The 7,260-nt window shown below is 56.5% G+C and overlaps 1 long non-coding RNA gene across 1 annotated transcript in view; it reads right to left on the bottom strand.

Annotated features, from left to right (window-relative positions):
* Positions 1-6,089: 6,089 nt before the first annotated feature.
* The window catches only part of LOC128137838 (uncharacterized), a 37,258-nt gene continuing 36,087 nt past the window's right edge, over positions 6,090-7,260 (bottom strand). The window contains exon 3 of the long non-coding RNA XR_008233870.1: positions 6,090-6,994. This is a non-coding gene — a long non-coding RNA (uncharacterized LOC128137838). The remainder of the gene's footprint in view (positions 6,995-7,260) is intronic.

The following is a 7,260-nucleotide window of genomic DNA, read 5'->3' as shown; positions in this document are numbered from 1 at the left end:
CTGTGATTTTGAGTATGTCCTTATCATTTTAGATATGTTCTCAGGATGGAGGCCTGTCCTTGTAAACATGCAGATGAAGCAACTGTTGCAAAAACAAATTGCAGAGAGAACTCATTCCTGGGTTTAGTATTCCCCTACCACTAGATAGCAACAAGGGGACCCATTTTGCTGGGCAAGCAGTGCAGAGAAATCGTGCAGCCCTACAAAAAGAACCAAAGTGTCCTTGTGCCCATCGCCCCCAATCCAGTGGGGCTGTAGAGAAGAAAAACTCTGACTTTAAAACCAAACTGGCAAAAAATTTGTGCAGAGGCTGGCCTGAAATGTCGGGATGTGTTTGCATCTCCCATTGATGTAGATGAGGAGCCTTGGGAATAGAAAATATGGGCTGTCACCTCACGGGATTTCAATGGGCAGACCCACGTGGCCGACTATCGCGACCCAGACTGGACAGACCAGGGAGTCATGTTTAATTTAAAATTCCCTCAGGCTAAATGAAGGTGAAACGACACCAAACCATCGGTTAAAGATTTTATTTATGACAGAAGCAAACGGAACTGGGGAGGCGTGGTAGTAGGTGACAGGGTTTCTCACAACAGGAATTGGCATAAGACTACTTCTGTAAACCGTGTAACCATATACATCAATTCAGGGAATGAGGAGATCCCTCCCGTTGAGTCACGAGGTTCAGAGCAGACCCCCTTGCTTTCCAGACTCCTCCTCAGAGAAGGGTCTAGGGGCGGCTGGATCCACTCTTAGTCTCAGACTTGGTCAACGGTTTATATCTTGAAACGGATGAGGTGTAGGGATTGTGGAAACGGAAAAGGAAAGAGGGAAGAAGACAGAGAGAGAGAAAGGAAGAGAGAAAGATTTCACCAGTCCTGGGTCCAGCGTTGGTTCAGTCAGCCAAGGGGTCCAGTCAGCCGAGGGGTCCAGTCCCGGTGGGCTTGCACACCTGGAACTTCAGTTTTTGTCCTTTTATCATCCTTGCCCCTCCTTCAGGGGGGCACTCGAACTCCTCAGGTTAGCGAGCAGTTTGTGAGCCTTTGGGCTTGGGGGTCGTTTGTGGAGTAACTTCTTCCTGCAGACACGGCCATTGTTTGATTTTTGTATCAGAACAGCTTATGAGAACAGGGACATGCGCACCCTCCAGCACGCCCTCCCCCTCCTCTTGCTGGTGTCTGAGCTGATGGGCTTTTCACCTTGGTTCCTTGCTGTGCAGGGTTTGTCTTTAAGCAGAACTTGCCCCACCACAACGTTTGAGACATTAACTCTTTCAGTCTCTCACACCGACTTACACAGCACCCTTCACTCTCATGTAGTCAAACTTTAACAGATAATGCTCTTCTAAAATAAAGAAAAAGTGCTTGGACTCAGGACTGTAAATGATTATATAAAAGCTAGAGGCAGGAACGGATGATATGAAAGCATGGCCCACGCGGCGATTGATCCTGGGCTCCACGGAGTCGTGAGCAGGGTGCCTGCAGCCCTTCTACCGTACTCTGGAGGGACAGCAACTACAACTCCTTCCTGCGTATGTAGGATCGGGCTCCATTGCTGGTGCTTTTGAGGACCACCAATTCAACAGCTGGCCAGGAGCACCAGCTACCAGAAGTATGGCAAACTTGGTAAGCGGAGAGGGACCCGGCACTGTGGGCGAGTGCCAGCAGGAGCGGATGGGGCTGGCGGAAAATGCCCCTTCAGGCTTCTCCCTGCCGGCAGCGGGCACGACCCAGCAGGCTGGGAGACTCTGGCCCAGCGCTGGCCACTCACCACCCCGGTCCTCCCTGAAAATCCCGGCATTGCACAGGGAAAAGCAGCCAGCTGGGGCAGGCGTCACCCAGCCACGGGCAGTCCACGCCAGCTGGTCCCAACACGCTCCCTCTCGCAGGAGACCTCTGCAAGGCGTCAGCAGCGGGGGCGAGACACACAGTCACGGGCGCATGTTGCAGGTGACCAAGCGAGAGCAACACGGAAATGTAGAAGATGAAAACAAGAAACGCTATTTTGTTTTTTCTCCTAATGCCGTGTGCCTGTGGGGGCAGATGGCCTGCTGTGACATCACCGAGTGGTGAAGGCTGAAGTTACCGAGCAGTGGACTGTGATGTCAGCGAGCGATGGACTGCGACCTCACGTCCCTCGCTGCTTATCTTCGGGCGCCGGCAGAGCCTGGGCCAGTCTGGCTCGTGCCTGGACTCCTGCCGAACGTGCCTGCGAGGTCTGGAGGGTCGAGCGAGGCTTCTCCTGGTGCTGGGTGGTGCTTTGGGGGCTGCCGTCGGCAGCTCTCGCTGCCCGTCCCGGAGCCATCCCCTGTGTTTCCCCGGCCCTGCCAGGTTCAGGCGGCTGGGCACCGCGGGGCAAGCTTGCAGCAGCGGAGGTGAGCTGTGCGGGGAAGCGTCCCCCCGGGGTGGCCGTGGGGCAGGCGATGGGGCTCGGGGAGCCAGGAGGGTGTCCTTCTGGAGGGGCCTGGGCATTCCTTCCTCCCCTCCATTCCCCTCCCCGGGACAGCGAGCGACCATGGCCTCTCTCCCTTTTGCAGCGCGCGACACCCTTTGGCAGTGCCGGCGCCAGCGAGGGGGAGCAGCTCCTCATCCTCAGCCGTTCCCAACCTGCTGCGGAGCAGGAACATGGCCACGGAGACAGAGTGGAGCTGTCCCATCTGCTGCAATGCTCAGAAAAGCATCGCCTTCGTGCAGCCGTGCCAACACCAGTTCTGCCTGGGCTGCATCCTGCGGTGGGCAAAAAGGACATCAAACTGCCCTCTCTGCAGAACACAGATCGAGAAGGCCAAGTTTTCTGTGTGGGGAGAAGATGACTACCTGGAGCGTGTCATCACACACCACACAGAGCCATCAGTCGCCAGCAGCCAGGCAGGCAGAGCTCCCGGCCACCTGGCCAACAGCAGCCCCCATCGCCCCGCGGCAGCCCCTCCATCGTTCCTGGAAGAGCAGGGGGCTGCGGGGACAGAGGCCAGGGCTAGTGAGGGTGGTCTCCTGCCCGAGGTCTGGGCAGCACTGTTCCAGCAAAACCAGCACCTCCTCTACCCCGTGCTGCCCTGCTGCGCCAGGAGCTGTCGGCAATATATGAGGAAGAGTGGTGGCTAGCAGTGGCAGCAGAGAAGCTGATCCTGCACGCTCTGTGCTCCTACGGGCTGGACAGCGAGGCTGTGGTCCAGCAGATGCAGCCTGGCCTCCAGGAACGTACAGCACCACTGATCCATGGCCTCATCAACAGGATTGTGCACCGGTGCAGCGAGGAGGCCCAGAGGCTGCTGCACTCCTCCGCTCCTGCCGGGGAGGAGAACGACAGTCTTGCGGCCAGCTCCAGCTCCAGCCCCACCAGCTCCCGGGAGGGGGACTCCTGCCCCCCACCCGGCCTCCTCTATCAGCCCGGCTGGCTCCGACAGGGAGGACCAACCCAGCACGTCGGAGGCTGCCCTCTGCGGGGCTCCTGGCCGCCCCCCATCTGTGCCCATCCCTGCAGAGCAGGAGCAGCCCCAGGAGGAGCCGGGGCAGGAGGCGGCAGCAGGTCCCTCTGCCCAGGGCTGCAGCCGCAGCCCCTCCGCTCCCGGCCGGGGCAGGGACCGCTCGCCCGGGGGGCCCCGGCACCCCGCAAAGAGGAGGGCCCCGGCCCCCAGGACTCTCCCCAGCCATGCAAGAGGCCGCCTCACCGGCGGCACTAGCAGGGCCCCAGCATCAGTTTGTTCAAGGAAAAGGAAATAAATGCCTATTTCCCTGGCACTCGGGGTCTCTGGGTGCTGCTTTCTCCCCCTTCTCCTGCTGCCTCTTCCCTTTCCCACTGCGCCCCACCGTGGGTGGCACCAGTCGGCTGGGGGCACCAGTCGGCTGGGGGGCACAGCTATGGGCCCCCGGAGCCGCAGGGCCATGTCAGCGGTGCCTCCTCCCGCAGCAAATCCTGCTGCAGCTGCACGCCCACAGCACAGCAGATGCCGAGGGCAGAGCGGGCAGGAGGGGAAGCTGGTTTCGTCGCAGGTCCGATGCCCTCAGCCTGCCTCCAGTCCCACTCTCTGCCCAGCTACCCACACTTCTGCTCTGCTCTGTTTTCCTTCTGCTGTCTGATGTTGGCCAGGGCAACCCAGCTATGGCGAGGGCTGTCAAGGAGGGATGGACAAAGGGCATGGGCATCCAAGCCAGAGGCAAGCCTTGGGGTAACAGTACTTGGCAGGTACAGAGTGATTTCTACCAGCCCCAGCCTTTACCAAGAAAAACAAGTCCTTGCCGTGCTTTCAGCCCAGCTGGCAACAAAGCACCACGGAGCCGATTGCTCACTCCTCCCCCCTCCCCGGCCCTGGTGGGATGAGGAGAAAATACACAGAAATGCTCGTGGGTCGAGACAAGGACAGGCAGGAATCACTCACCACTTATGGTCAGGGGCAAAAGACAGGCTCAACTTGGGGAAAAACAAAATCAGTTTAATTTACTACCAATCAAATCAAAACAAGGAAAATGAGAAGTAAAACCAAATCTTAAAAACACCTTCCCGCACCCCTCCCTCCTTCCCGGGCACAGCTTCACTCCTGGTTTTCTCTACCTCCTCCCCTCCAGCAGCGCAGGGGCATGGGGAACGGGGGTTACGGTCAGTTCCTCACAGGTTGTCTCTGCTGCTCCTTCCTCCCCAGGGGCAGGACTCCTCACTCTTCTGCTCTGGCGTGGGCTCCTCTCTCCCCAGGCTGCAGGTGGGCATCTGCTGCCCCGCTCCCCTCCATGGGCTGGGGGGGGACAGCCTGCCGCCTCACCACGGGCTGCGGGGGCATCAACCTCCTCCGGCGCACCTCCTCCCCTCTTTCCTCACTGACCTTGCTGCCTGCACAGGGGTTTCTCTCACATCCCGCTCTCCTCCCCCGCTGCAGGTTCCCCTTCTTAAATCTGTTCTCCCAGAGGGCTACCACCATCGCTGACGGGCTCGGCCTTGACCAGTGGTGGGTCTGACTTGGAGCCGGGGAAGCTTCTGGCAACTTCTCACAGGAGCCACCCCTGCAGCCCCTCCCCCGCTACCAAAACCTCAACACACAAACCCAAAACTGTCCTTCAGCTTTCACCTCATGCAGGCTGGCATTTCACTTCTCATTTGGCCAGCAGAGACATTTTGTACATCTCTACTCCAGGACAAAGGTGGAGTGAGAGAAGAAATGTAGAAATACCACCAGAGGAGAAGGGATAAGGAGAATGAGCTTGGGAAGGTGCAGAGGCTGACAGGAGGCATGCGCTCAAATGTCACCTCTCTGCACATACCTTGTACCCTCACGTTCTCCTAAAATCCCACAGTTACGGTACCAGGAGGGCTTTGATAGGGAAGTGTCATCATCTAAGCTGAATCCTATCAGCATTAGCTCAGAGAGAAAGTACAGCGATGGCTTGGTTTGGTTGCCTTGCCCTGGGTTGGGTTTAGCTGCTTTTTGACCCCAGGGTGCACAGCTGTAGAAACCACAATGTCATCATCTCAGCTGTCATCTTGTCTCTCTTGAGCCTTTCCAAGCTCTTTTGTGGGCATATTTTGGGGGAGAGCTCTGCTGGGGTTTTGTCTCTCTGGCTTGCTTCTCGAAACCAAAGCCTGCAGCCAGAAAGTACTTTCTCTTTGCAACACCATGGGGTTCGTCATCTTCCAGGGACTAAATAGTTTTCACTCCTGTTGCTTTCCCACCAGCCTTTCTGTGTTGATGTAGTCATCCCATTGAGAGGTCTGCAGCAGCAGGGAACAACCTCTACCCTGCTCCCCACTCCCATCTAACAGCTGGCTGCCACTGCACAGCAGCACCGAGCCATGTCTGTCTCATAGCATTTTCCAGGAACTTGCCAGGCACACGAGGACCATCAGGCTTTTTCCACCCTTCCTACCTTTGGAAGGAGCAGGAAGGTCTGTTGTAAGTGCCAGATCCAAGAGCAGCCTGATTCTAAGCTCCTTCACCTCTCCCCTCCTCCTCCTTCAAGGTAGTTTATTTTTTTTTGGCCCTCCCGCCCTTGATGTAATCACAGCCATTCCCCCCATGACTCAGCCTATTGTAAGATCCAGCAAAAGTGAGAGAGAACAGGGACTGGGATGATGCATGGGACAGGGAGGGTTGTGGTGGACAGGGTTCGCTTTCTGCTCTCTAGGACCTCTGCTGCATAACTCGGCAGTATGGATTTTCACCTCACTACTGTGGGACGGACAGCTTTCTGGCTTGGAGCAGCTGGCGGTGCAGCATCAACATGGATGCCACTCAGAGCAATAGGGGCTGTGCAGCAAAAGGCAACACTCGTGTACGGTGGCAGGGAGCAGAGGAGCAGGAGCGCAGCTTAGGAGGCTGCTCCTGCCCCTCTCATGGCTCTTCTTCACAGCCTCTCAAATAAGGCACGTTCGCGAGGAACAGCCTCGCAGCAACTGTCAAGCGAACTTGCATAGGGCCAAACGCACCACTTGGGCACAGCATCACCCAGTAGCTGGAAAAGACCGGCACTGAGAAGCACATCTGCCATCCCACCTCCTCCAGCCAAGTAGGCTGTGTGAAACATCCCCTTACTCATTTTTAAGTCGCACATACGCTGCTCGTGGCTTCATAGTATCGCAAAGAGGTAAAGTATCGCAGACCGCTGTCTTGCAATTGGGCTTGATCTCCCCACTAACAAGGTGGGTAGACACCTCTCTAGTGCAGATGCTGACAGACAGAACTTCTTACTCCAGCCTCCGCTACCCTTCCAAGTAACACACAACACGGGGAGAGAGTTCAGAAGCTAAACAGTCACGCAACCACCAGCTAACAGGTTTCCTTTATGGCCTTGTCAGAAAAAGGCTGCAGTGGCAGGGTGGCAATTTGAAAAGTTTAGAAACCACAGCCAGCATCTGGACGTGTCACTTTACCCTTGCTTCCCACCTTACCTCTCTCTTCTCTCCTGCCTAGTGAGATCATCGTGGCTCCGTGGCAGGACTGGCTCCAGACCCCGGCTCTGCCCAGCGTCGAGCTCCGCGGAGTTGCAGCAATACCGACAGTCACCAGGCCCTGCAGCAATATTGATAATTTTGTAGAAACGACACACCCTAAGAGAGCAGTAACAGACACTTGCATTTCCTGCAAGTGTCTCAGTCATTTAGATAGCTTTGATACTCTGAGGCCATGTGATTTATCGTGTGACAGGGAAAGCTGTCGAGCTGATGACTCCCATTTTTTCTGCATCAAGAAGCTAAACACACTTTTAGGGCTAAGGTTGTGCCAGCAAAGCGTGGTCTTAAATACTTCAAAGACTGACAATTAATTTGCCTTAAAGA

This window comes from Harpia harpyja, chromosome Z (assembly GCF_026419915.1).
Source record: "Harpia harpyja isolate bHarHar1 chromosome Z, bHarHar1 primary haplotype, whole genome shotgun sequence".
NCBI lineage: Eukaryota > Metazoa > Chordata > Aves > Accipitriformes > Accipitridae > Harpia > Harpia harpyja.
Note: the sequence above shows the minus strand (reverse complement) of the source record. Positions and strands in the feature narration are given on the sequence as shown.